At 44.3% G+C, this 11,722-nt stretch overlaps 1 protein-coding gene across 2 annotated transcripts in view; it reads right to left on the bottom strand.

Moving 5' to 3' along the window:
* The window catches only part of GDPD4 (glycerophosphodiester phosphodiesterase domain containing 4), a 60,404-nt gene extending 58,748 nt beyond the window's left edge, over positions 1 to 1,656 (bottom strand). The window contains exons 1-2 of one of the 2 annotated variants that reach the window (XM_075198594.1): positions 1,371 to 1,656; positions 605 to 679 (exon numbers count right to left, since the gene is read on the bottom strand). The gene's annotated coding sequence lies outside the window, so the exon portion shown is untranslated. The remainder of the gene's footprint in view (positions 1 to 604; positions 680 to 1,370) is intronic. The other variant, XM_075198593.1, reaches the window with a different exon arrangement.
* Positions 1,657 to 11,722: the final 10,066 nt, after the last annotated feature.

Consider the following 11,722-nt stretch of genomic DNA (forward strand, 5'->3'; position numbering starts at 1 on the left):
TAAGGCCATGGTCGGGAATTGAACTCATGAACCCAGTGCTGTGAGGCAGAAGTGCTAACCACTGAGCCACCGTGCTGCCCACCATCAACAGATACTGAGAGTCAAATACAGATCACAATGCTTAAACAAAACTACAATGGGTACCGGCTAGTGGCTAATTCACGCACCCTCATGCCACATACTTGTATTAGTGACTGATTACTCATAATTCTAGAATACCCACTCTCAATTATCTAGCAATATACACAGCAAGCCTAATACTCCAAATAATTGCAATAGAGAAAAGAACCACAAGTCCCCCCTCCCCCAATAACAATTTGTACATACAGAAAGGCCGCACAGCTCAATCTCATGTTAATGTTGTATTTGCAAAACTAATTTTGAATAGAATAAGATTTCTCAGGCCCTGAGCACCAGCCAAAATACTCGGAGTATATTCAGTAAATTACAGAACAAGAAGTAGCACTGAGTTGTGCTCACAAAAGAACCCCAAAATATTAAAACTTAGGGAAAGTTGGGGGTACACTATCAATGCAACTCTGCACAGTAGACATGAAAATGCTTTTGTGAGTAAGGAAGGAGAAAGAAAGAGAGGGATTGTTACCATTAAGTGGACTCAGTCAACATGACCCAAGGCAAAAATTCATTCACTCATTCTGGGGCAGCTTCTTTTTGCAACCTGTAAATTTTAAACATATTTTACCAAAATGTCCTTGAAAAACAAGTCTACGAAATATATTTACCAAGCCTATCTATGACATATGCCTGTGATTAATATTTAATTCCCACAGGTTAAAGCGGAGACAGTCAACCTCTGGCACTCCAGCTTCTGCGGACAGACTGCAAGCCCATCTGGCTGTTAGGGCAAGCTGGGACTTGTAGTTCCAAATCAGCCACAGACCCAAGAGCCACAGGTTGGCAGACCCTGGCATACAAGAGGGAGAGTATCATTACCATGGACAGGTCATGGTGTGAAAATAACATTAATACTGAAAAAATGTAACTACTCCTAAGGAAGGTGTTAATCTCCTAAGAAGGGGTTAACCCCACAGCACCCAAAAGAGCCAAGCACTCTCCCCTTAAAGTGCAAGTGAGCAGGGTACACTCCATGCACACAAGTGGCTTAGCTGTGTCTACAACACATGGCCGCGTGGGGGCGCTGTAACGTGCAATTGGTCAAACAATGGATTAGCCCCATATACAGCTCAATGTAAAGCACAGAACATCTTTAAAGGGTTAACAGTGAAGCAGTCAATTAGGGGGTTAAAAGAATGAGATGGACAAACGAAGCAGAAACACAAGTGGGAGGTGGGATGTGCAATCATTGCCACCCACCCACCCACCTCCCCCCACCACACAGTATTCCTGACCTGTGCCCTGGAACTGACAATCCTTTGCGCTGCAGTCCTCTGACCTTTGCTTGCTGGAGCCCTGATAGTGACTGATGCATGTGCAGTAATTGTAGAGGGTAATACAGATCGGTGCAGACACGTCCATCCCACTGGGGGAGGTGCCTGGGGCTGGGGATGAGGAAATCTCTCTTTTCTTAGGTGCTGTGCACAGACCCTGGCAATGGATGCAGAATTCACAGCCTCCCAGTCTATGCCTCCAACCTATTTATAACAGACCTGGGGGTGGGGGGTTATATTTGAGTCATGTCTGCCACCCTTCCTGCTGCTGTCACATTATACAGCTGCTGCAGAACATCCTGAGGAGGGACATCTGCATCCCCACCACAAGGAGGGACTTAGGGGTGTATGTACTAAACTGCGGGTTTGAAAAAAGTGGAGATGTTGCCTATAGCAACCAATCAGATTCTAGCTGTCATTTTGTATAATGTACTTAATAAATGATAACTAGAATCTGATTGGTAGCTACAGGCAACATCTCCGCTTTTTCAAACCCGCAGTTTAGTAAATATGCCCCTTAAAGTATAACTGTGATTGGCAGCTATACATCCCAAGGTTTATGAGGTAATAACGTTATTATTTGGGGTGCAGGGTGGTAATCTCAGAATATTTACGGACAGTGAAAATCAAAGAATATTTTCACCCTTCAAAACTCGGTAAAAGTGCGACATCCTACTGACACTACTCATTTTTACACAGAAATGTCACCCAGTGGTTGGATTTGAGAGTTCGTAATGCTCCAATCCCCTGACTCCCCACCCTAAACTTCTATCAATGATGTCTAAGGGGGAGATTCAATTAGCCGTGAATTGTCCGTAAGACACTTTGCGGCGGAGATCTGACAGAAATCTCCGCTCATTTTTCCTCGTGCCCCGTAGGGGCCGATTCAAGTTCGGCACGGCCTGCGCACTATTACCGTTGCTACGGCAAAAGTCAGGGCATGATTCTCCAATAGACTGACTAGGCGGTAGCCTAGAGCGCAAGGCTTTTGGGGGGCGCAAAATTGGAAGAGGTATAAATTGAGATTAATTTTAAAATATAAGAGATTAGTTGTTCTCCAAAGCAATAAGAAGATTTAAACGGAAAATTTAGTAAGGTTTAAATCGTGATGTGTTCCCATGGTAAAGACAATGAGTCACTCTAGGACGGGCACTTGAGGATAAGCAGGTAGCAGATGCAAGGAAGGCGACAGGGGCGTTTGTGGAAACCTCTCCCCCTTTTCACATTCAGTAGCTCTTGCCTCCACCCTGCTATACAGTTCTGATTTTAATGAAAGTGATATGAGTGGCAAAGATTGTCATGACCCTTTTAAAAAGCCAAATGGAGCTGAGTTTCGAAAACACGGGACCATAAACATTGGTGGGGAGGTGAGGGAATCCGGATTTTAATCTGTCGCGGAAGGCTTATAAGCCTGGTACGATCTGAAGGCTTAATCAGGCCCTGGTAAAAGTGCGCAGTATTACCGATAGTACGGTAATTTCAATGCTGATATTAGCTTGCAGCCCTCGGGGCCGCAAGCACAAATCTGTGTTAAAATCACCGTATTAACGGTAATACAATTAGCACCGCGTTATTCCTAGACTAAGGTGGCTGAATTGAATTGGCCCCATAGAGGTGTGAAGGAAAACAAGTCTGCAATGTGCGCGTGCCACATCGCCGCCAATTGAATCTCCCTTCAAGGGTCTATTTATTATTGGGAGATAACCCATTTCTCCAGCGAAAACGGGTTTCTGAAAATGTAAAAGTAAATTGCAGGAAGTTTTCTATCGCTGCGATAAACAATAGTAAACTAGTCCTGTCACTGCTTGATAATAAATAGCCCCCTAAGTTTCGGTGTAGCATAACGTGTCATCAACATGGTCTATGTCTATATTTTGCAGCGCTCCTAGGTAGCAGGAAAAATGAAGCCGGAGCTCTGGGGTCTGCTATGTGCAGCTGTTTTTACCAGAGCTCCGTGGCACAACCCACATACCCGGGCAAAAAAAATTGACAGCTTCTTACTGGCCCTCCTGCTCACACCTCACCTCCGCAGCCATCCTGCTCACACCTCACCTCCGCAGCCATCCTGCTCACACCTCACCTCCGCAGCCATCCTGCTCACACCTCACCTCCGCAGCCATCCTGCTCACACCTCACCTCCGCAGCCATCCTGCTCACACCTCACCTCCGCAGCCATCCTGCTCACACCTCACCTCCGCAGCCATCCTGCTCACACCTCACCTCCGCAGCCATCCTGCTCACACCTCACCTCCGCAGCCATCCTGCTCACACCTCACCTCCGCAGCCATCCTGCTCACACCTCACCTCCGCAGCCATCCTGCTCACACCTCACCTCCGCAGCCATCCTGCTCACACCTCACCTCCGCAGCCCTCCTGCTCACACCTCACCTCCGCAGCCATCCTGCTCACACCTCACCTCCGCAGCCATCCTGCTCACACCTCACCTCCGCAGCCATCCTGCTCACACCTCACCTCCGCAGCCATCCTGCTCACACCTCACCTCCGCAGCCATCCTGCTCACACCTCACCTCCGCAGCCATCCTGCTCACACCTCACCTCCGCAGCCATCCTGCTCACACCTCACCTCCGCAGCCATCCTGCTCACACCTCACCTCCGCAGCCATCCTGCAGCGGTCAAAGCGGTTAAAGCTAGAACAATTGCCGGATAAAGGGGAAATACAGCAAGAAGGTCTTTTTGGAAGTCCAGTTGTTGAATGAATCGTTGGCAATTTCCACTCGGCCAAAGGACTTGAATTTTGCACAGGCTCTGAGATAGTGGTCACCTGTCCTTGTGCTTTACTTTTCATATACTCTACACATCATCATCATCATCATTTATTTATATAGAGCCAACATATTCCGTAGCGCTTTACAATTGGGGACAAACATAATAAACTAATAAACAAACTGGGTAAAACAGACAAAGAGGTGAGAAGGCTGCTCGCAAGCTTACAATCTATGGGACAATGGGAGTTTGATACATGAGGTTAAGTCTACATTTTACATTTCCACATGTAGGCATATCGGCTGAGAGGCAAGAAGATGATATTGTTTCTCAGCCTCAAAGCCTAAATCACCCCCCACCCCCCTAAAAAAAAGTCTAGGTCCGCCCCTGCCCTTAGGCCCCTTCGCGATGCACTACGAACAATATAATAGAGAGCTTCTGACTTGCCACATTTAATATGGAAAGCGCCAATGTGCCCACAACTCTCATGGTTAATGATAGCCATCACTGCGGACAAACTGAACATTATTTTAGGAGAAAAACAGATACATTTAATTTAATGAAAGGGTTGGTGATAAAGTGGTAGAAGTATGGACTTTGATCTGCGGTCTATATTCTTGCATAGTACCCCTATTAAAATGTTTCCACCCCTCTGCAAACATAAGCGCACTTCTACTTACAAAAGAAACCAATGTATGACAATGACAGCTCACACATCAAATGCTGCTTACTAAAGCATTCAGCATTTCCATTGTTTGCTCAAGGCTTTGCATAATTGACTACATTTGAATTCAATTTGCAGAAACACTGCAGGTGCTTCAGTGTCTGTCACACATTCTGTGCCCTCTGAGAGAGTGATACACTGTGTACAGAATGCTACGCAGTAATCGCTGCACACAGAGAATTGCAACTAGGGTACAATAAAAGTGGTACTGTGCCATTGTTTGCACAGGGAAAATAAGACAATGCAGAATAGGAGAAGAGGTACTGTGCAAGTCTCCATTCCAGGGAATAAAAACCAGGGACTGTGAATTGCATCCACCACATAGGTGATAATAGACAGCAGTTCATAGAAACAAAGGGGTCTATATAGGACCAATCGCAAATCGCTTTCATTTTGATTTGTTATCATAATGATAAGAAATGAATTAACGTGTTAATTTTTTTAAAGTGATTAGCTGGAACAATGGCTCCGACAGGAGCCTGTGCCAGCCAATAATCTATATTAAAGTGATTGCATTTGCGATCACTGTACTTACAGGTTCATGTGTTTGCAAGGGTTTCCTCCGGGTGCTCCGGTTTCCTCCCACACTCCAAAAACATACTGGTAGGTTAATTGGCTGTTATCAAAATTGACCCTAGTCTCTCTCTCTCTCTCTGTCTCTGTGTGAGTATATTAGGGAATTTAGACTGTAAGCTCCAATGGGACAGGGACTGATGTGAATGAGTTCTCTGTACAGCGCTGAGGAATAAGTGGCGCTATATAAATAAATGGTGATGATGATGATATGACCAGCCAGAATGCGATGGAGAGAAGCAGGAAGCCTGTCGGTATTACATACGAAGACCCCCCTCCTGTTATGCTGTCCCCAACGGCTAACGCCAGCTTAAGATAATTTAGCTACTGGGGTTAGGGGATTGAAATGGGAAGTGAGATTTTGCGATTGAAGAAGGTGGAACTGCGGTAGATATCGGAGGTTTCTGCTGCGGTCCTCTATCAGTAAATTGCCTTGCGTTACTTTTTCAGTGCGTTAATTATAGGTTGATAAATAGGACCCAGAATGATTTTTTTCATACAGAACAACATCTATGAAATTGTGCCGTTGACCAATCATGCAGAATAAAATCAAATGCAAATAAAACCACCACATTCAAACACTGCAAAGAACATATAAATATTACCTGTGAAACAGGCTTTGCAATGGGCAGCCTAGCTGGACTGGTTAGTTCTACGCCAATATCACATTGTATGGTTCTATGTAGATATTAATGACATTTCAAGCAATTGAGTTTCGCTGTATAACAGGGATGGGACATGGGACTGCAATACGCAATGTATTCGTAATTCTGAGTTCTGCAAAATGTGTTGTCTATGGATAGAATTTCAGGAAAAGCAGAATTTTTACACTGATTTTAATGTGTCACTAGATTCTGCAGCCTGGGTACGTCAGGGCTTTTTTTTTGCTAAAAATAGGTGCTGTGCAGGAGAGTTTCTGTGACAACTGTCAGTGGAATTTCTTACATTAGTTAAATCGTACTCTATCACTCAGTAAAAAATGATATATATGGCAGTAATTACTAAACCTCAACACAGCAGTAGCTTTTAATGAGTGTCAGTGCAAATTTTAGTATTCAGTAGTATATCTTGCCTGTTCATGTGTCTGCAGTTTTGAAGGGGATGGAGATAGAACAACGGGTAGCCAATAAGATCATCCGATTGGTCTCAGCGGAACAGAGTATTTTAGGTTGTGAGTGAGCTTGTCTTGTGGGAGGTAGTGACTTGTCCTTTCATGTGATAGTTTCAGTGAGGACAGGGCTGCATGTGACAGGGGCAGTGACATGATGTGAGGAGGGGAATGGAGGCAGCAGGAAGCCACAGACTGAGAGTTATATAGTGGAAGGAGCAGGGTCTCCCAGCAGCACAGAGTATATCAGGAGATGAGTGAAGTGTTAGTGAGGACAGGGCTGCATGTGACAGGGGCAGTGACATGATGTGAGGAGGGGAATGGAGGCAGCAGGAAGCCACAGACTGAGAGTTATATAGTGGAAGGTGCATGATCCACAGCAGCACAGAGTATATCAGGAGGTGAGTGATGTGTTAGTAAGGACAGGGCTGCATGTGACAGGGGCAGTGACATGATGTGAGGAGGGGAATAGAGGTAGCAGGAAGCCACAGACTGAGAGTTATATAGTGGAAGGAGCAGGGTCCCCAGCAGTACAGAGTATATTAGGAGATGAGTGATGTGTTAGTGAGGACAGGGCTGCATGTGACAGGGGCAGTGATATGATGTGAGGAGGGGAATGGAGGCAGCAGAAAGCCGCAGACAGACTTATATAGTGGAAGGAGCAGGGTCCCCAGCAGTACAGAGTATATTAGGAGATGAGTGATGTGTTAGTGAGGACAGGGCTGCATGTGACAGGGGCAGTGATATGATGTGAGGAGGGGAATGGAGGCAGCAGAAAGCCGCAGACAGACTTATATAGTGGAAGGAGCAGGGACTCCCAGCAGCACAGAGTATATCAGATGAGTGATGTGTCAGTGAGGACAGGGCTGCATGTGACAGGGGCAGTGATATGATGTGAGGAGGGGAATGGAGGCAGCAGAAAGCCGCAGACAGACTTATATAGTGGAAGTAGCAGGGTCCCCAGCAGCACAGAGTATATCAGGAGATGAGTGATGTGTCAGTGAGGACGGGGCTGCATGTGACAGGGGCCGTGACATGATGTGAGGAGGGGAATGGAGGCAGCAGGACGCCACAGACTGAGAGTTATATAGTGGAAGGAGCAGGGTCTCCCAGCAGCACAGAGTATATCAGGAGATGAGTGATGTGTTAGTGAAGACAGGGCTGCATGTGACTGGGGCAGTGACATGATATGAGGAGAGGAATGGAGGCAGCAGGAAGTCACAGACTGAGAGTTATATAGTGGAAGGAGCGTGGTCTCCAGCAGCACAGAGTATATCAGGAGATGAGTGATGTGCTAATGAGGACAGAGCAATCAGAACCAATGTGTGCATACCGATGATGAAGGGCATATCACGCCAAACCCCCTACCCTTCCTTAGGGGCATATTTAAAAAAAACGAATGTCCCTATGGTGGGTGTTTGAATAGGTAAGACTGTTTAAAAACCATTGACGTGATAGATGTATCGCCACCTCAGGATTATTTTTATTTTTTTAATATTATTTATCAATTTTTTTACATTTTTTTTATTTATTTTATTAGTGAAACTGAGAGATCTAGGGGTAAATGTATGAATCTCCGGATTCTTCATCTCCGGCGTGTATAGCCTCTTCAGCGCTTAAATTTAAAGCGGCGCTGCATTGTAAAGGGAAACTTCCCTTTACAATGCAGCACCGCTTTAAATTTAAGCGCTGAAGAGGCTGAACACGCCAGAGATGAAGAATCCGGAGATTCATACATTTACCCCCTAGTCTGACATTTCAGTTATTCTAATATTATCTAATATATCTAATATTCTAATACTAATACTTTATGGTTTTATATATATATATATATATATATATATATATATATATATATATATTATCAATAAATTTAGGCACAATGCTTCCAAACAGTCCTGACTGTCGGGGCGACAGGGGAAGTTCCCTGTGGACTATCCCACCTAAATCAGGACAGTTGATGAGACTGAGCAGGGAACAAATTCCATACATACAACTTGTTGGACTGTTTAAAGTTACGAACCTGTTACATAATAATTACCAATGACTATGTTTGTTTTGTTTCCAACATATTTTTCTGGTTATTCTTAAACCCGGGAAAAGATGTTTATTCTGACATCCAAGGGAGCATAAACCAGACAACCTGTGTTATACTGTATATATACTGTGATTAATCACCGCTTGTGGTTTGGAAAAATATATTACTTTCTGAGATTTTCTCCAATTGCGAAATTGATTTTTAAATTTCACTCCTTGGTGTCTGGTTCAGCAGCATAACGCAATGAGTTTGGTCTCCGTGCCGGCTACATGCAAATGATTCATTGTATAACCTTGTAGCTGTTTATGTCTGATTCTTCTTTATTTCAACAAAAACTATAATTTTGCACTATTGCGGCTAAATCCATACTGAATGTATATCCTGTAATAACACACAGCTCTCAGTGTACTGCTGGCAACCTCTAAAATGAGTCATTAATATGGCCTCTTATTTCTGAATACAATGGACCTAGTTACACACGTTTGCAAACATATGATGATTCACAGCGCTACTGCTAATCGATCGAGTTGCGGGCGGTCAACCGAGGGTACAACATGCAAGGGGTCACCGTGGCTAAATTTGCAATCTTCCGTCAGTGCCATATTTCCTGTGCTTAGTCTATACTATTGGCCTTATAGAAGTGAAAGAAGAAGGACGGGTGGGAATAGTTGCAGGGAAAGAGGAAAAGCCAATAATGGGGGCGACTGGTTGAAGACCGTGCAGAAATAGATATCATCATCATTTTTATATATAGAGCCCAGAAATTCCGTAACGCTTTAGAATTGGGAACAAATACAGTAATACAACAATACTGGGTAATACAGACAGTCAGAGAGGTAAGAGGGTCCTGCTCATAAGCTTACAATCTATGGAGCAATGGGACTCTGATACATGAGGGTAAGTTCTACATATTGCATATTGGTCCAGCCAGATTGCAAAGGTAAAAAGTGCTTAGTCAGAGGGTTGTTGTCTTGTGTTAGCTGTGTAGAGGGTGGTAATAGGGTAACCTAGGGAGGTTAAGATGGTGGTTGAGGAATATTATAAGCTTGTCTGAAGAGGTGGGTTTTCAGAGAACACTTGAAGTTTTATAGACCAGAGGAAATTCTTCTGGTGCGAGGTAGGGAATTCCACAATGCTGGTGCAGCCCGAAAAATGTCCTGTAACCGGGAATGGGAGGATGTGATGAGAGTGGAAGAGAGACGCAGATCTTGTGCAGAACGGAGGTGAAATATTTTGAGACCAGTGAGGAGATGTGTGTTGGTGCAGTTTTGTTGACGGCCTCGTATGTTAGTAGAAGAATTTTATACTTAATGCGGTAAAAAACAGGCAGCCAATGTAGAGACTGGCAGAGCAGATCAGCAGAGGAAGAACGGATTGCAAGGAAAATCAATCTAGCCGCTGCGTGCAAAATAGATTGTAAGGGAGAAAGTCTGATTATAATATGATATTATAGATATGATAAAAGGGGTAAAGGGAGACAGCTGGGGTCTATGAAACTGGAGCAGATAACTAATTTTATACATAGAACAAATGGGAAGAAATAAAGGACAAACACAATACAAAATGAGAGACGTACAAAGGGGAGGGGGCCAATGAGAGACAGAGGTGACTGTACAAAATTAGAGCCCCCATGTCCCAGAACACTGTTTACTTTTAAAAAGCATTTACACCAAATTTACTGGGACCTCTCCATTCACCCATTGCCTTCCTCTTTCTCCTCTGTCTATAGACTATGGCGATGCAGTCCTGATGGCTGTCGATCAGTAGCGACACGGCGCGGCCGTGTCCAACGCCACATAACTGAACCTGAGGGTGTCAGGGAAGCGCAATTTTGACCCAATTCCAAAAATTCTGATGTTGGGAGGTATGACAATTAGAAAGTGGACTATAGCTTTGGATGGTTAGAACTGTCGGTGATCCTGGCGCAGTCAGTGAAGTAAGTACATTTTTATTTTAACTCTTTGTACTACACGCAAAACTAGATGGATAGAACCGAAATTAGAGCAGAAGGTGCTTTAAAGAGACAAATTGACAACTGCTGTTTGTATAACACATAGAACAGGAATTATATTCAACTCTTCAATTGACCTCTCTTTCCCATATTATCTTAGAAACCATTGGGGAAAGATAACTTGTTCACTAGAGTTAGGCTGGGTACATACCACAGGTTTTCAGCCGACCATTGGGTCAATCACTTGATAAATGACCGTTCGGGCCAATATCACGTTAGAGTGTATACTTAAACGATGATCAGCACGGTGGCTCAGTGGTTAGCACTTCTGCCTCACAGCAATGGGGTCATGAGTTCAATTCCAGACCATGGCCTTATCTGTGTTGAGTTTGTATGTTCTCCCCGTGTTTGCATGGGTTTCCTCCAGGTGCTCTGGTTTCCTCCCACATTCCAAAAACATACTGGTAGGTTTATTGGCTGCTATCAAATTGACCCTAGTTTCTCTCTCTCTCTGTGTATGTTAGGCAATTTAGAGTGTAAGCTCCAATGGGGCAGGGACTGATGTGAGTGAGTTCTCTGTACAGCGCTGTGGAATTAGTGGCGCTATATAAATTAGTGATGACGGTGATCGACAGTTGTTTTAAAGTACCGAACGTCGTTTCATTTGATTGTTCAGCAGAACTTTAAATGTCGGTCCAATGTCGTTCCAATCCTGCAGTGCATATGCACTTAAGATCAGGATCTCTATAGAGTTTTTAGAGTCATGATCTTTTCTGCTGATGGTTATGACAGATGAAGGGCACAGATCATCATCATCATCATCATCATCATTTATTTATATAGCGCCACTAATTCCGCAGCGCTGTACAGAGAACTCATTCACATCAGTCCCTGCCCCATTGGAGCTCACAGTCTAAATTCCCTACTATAGACACACACTCACACACACAGACAGACAGAGAGGGAGAGACTAGGGTCAATTTTTTTTTTATTTTTTATTGCAGCCAATTAACCTACCAGTATGTTTTTGGAGTGTGGGAGGAAACCGGAGCACCCGGAGGAAACCCACGCAGACACAGGGAGAACATACAAACTCCACACAGATAAGGCCATGGTCGGGAATTGAACTCATGACCCCCAATGCTGTGAGGCAGACGTGCTAACCACTACGCCACTGTGCTGCCTCTGATCTCA

Source organism: Mixophyes fleayi, chromosome 2 (assembly GCF_038048845.1).
Source record: "Mixophyes fleayi isolate aMixFle1 chromosome 2, aMixFle1.hap1, whole genome shotgun sequence".
Classification (NCBI taxonomy): domain Eukaryota; kingdom Metazoa; phylum Chordata; class Amphibia; order Anura; family Limnodynastidae; genus Mixophyes; species Mixophyes fleayi.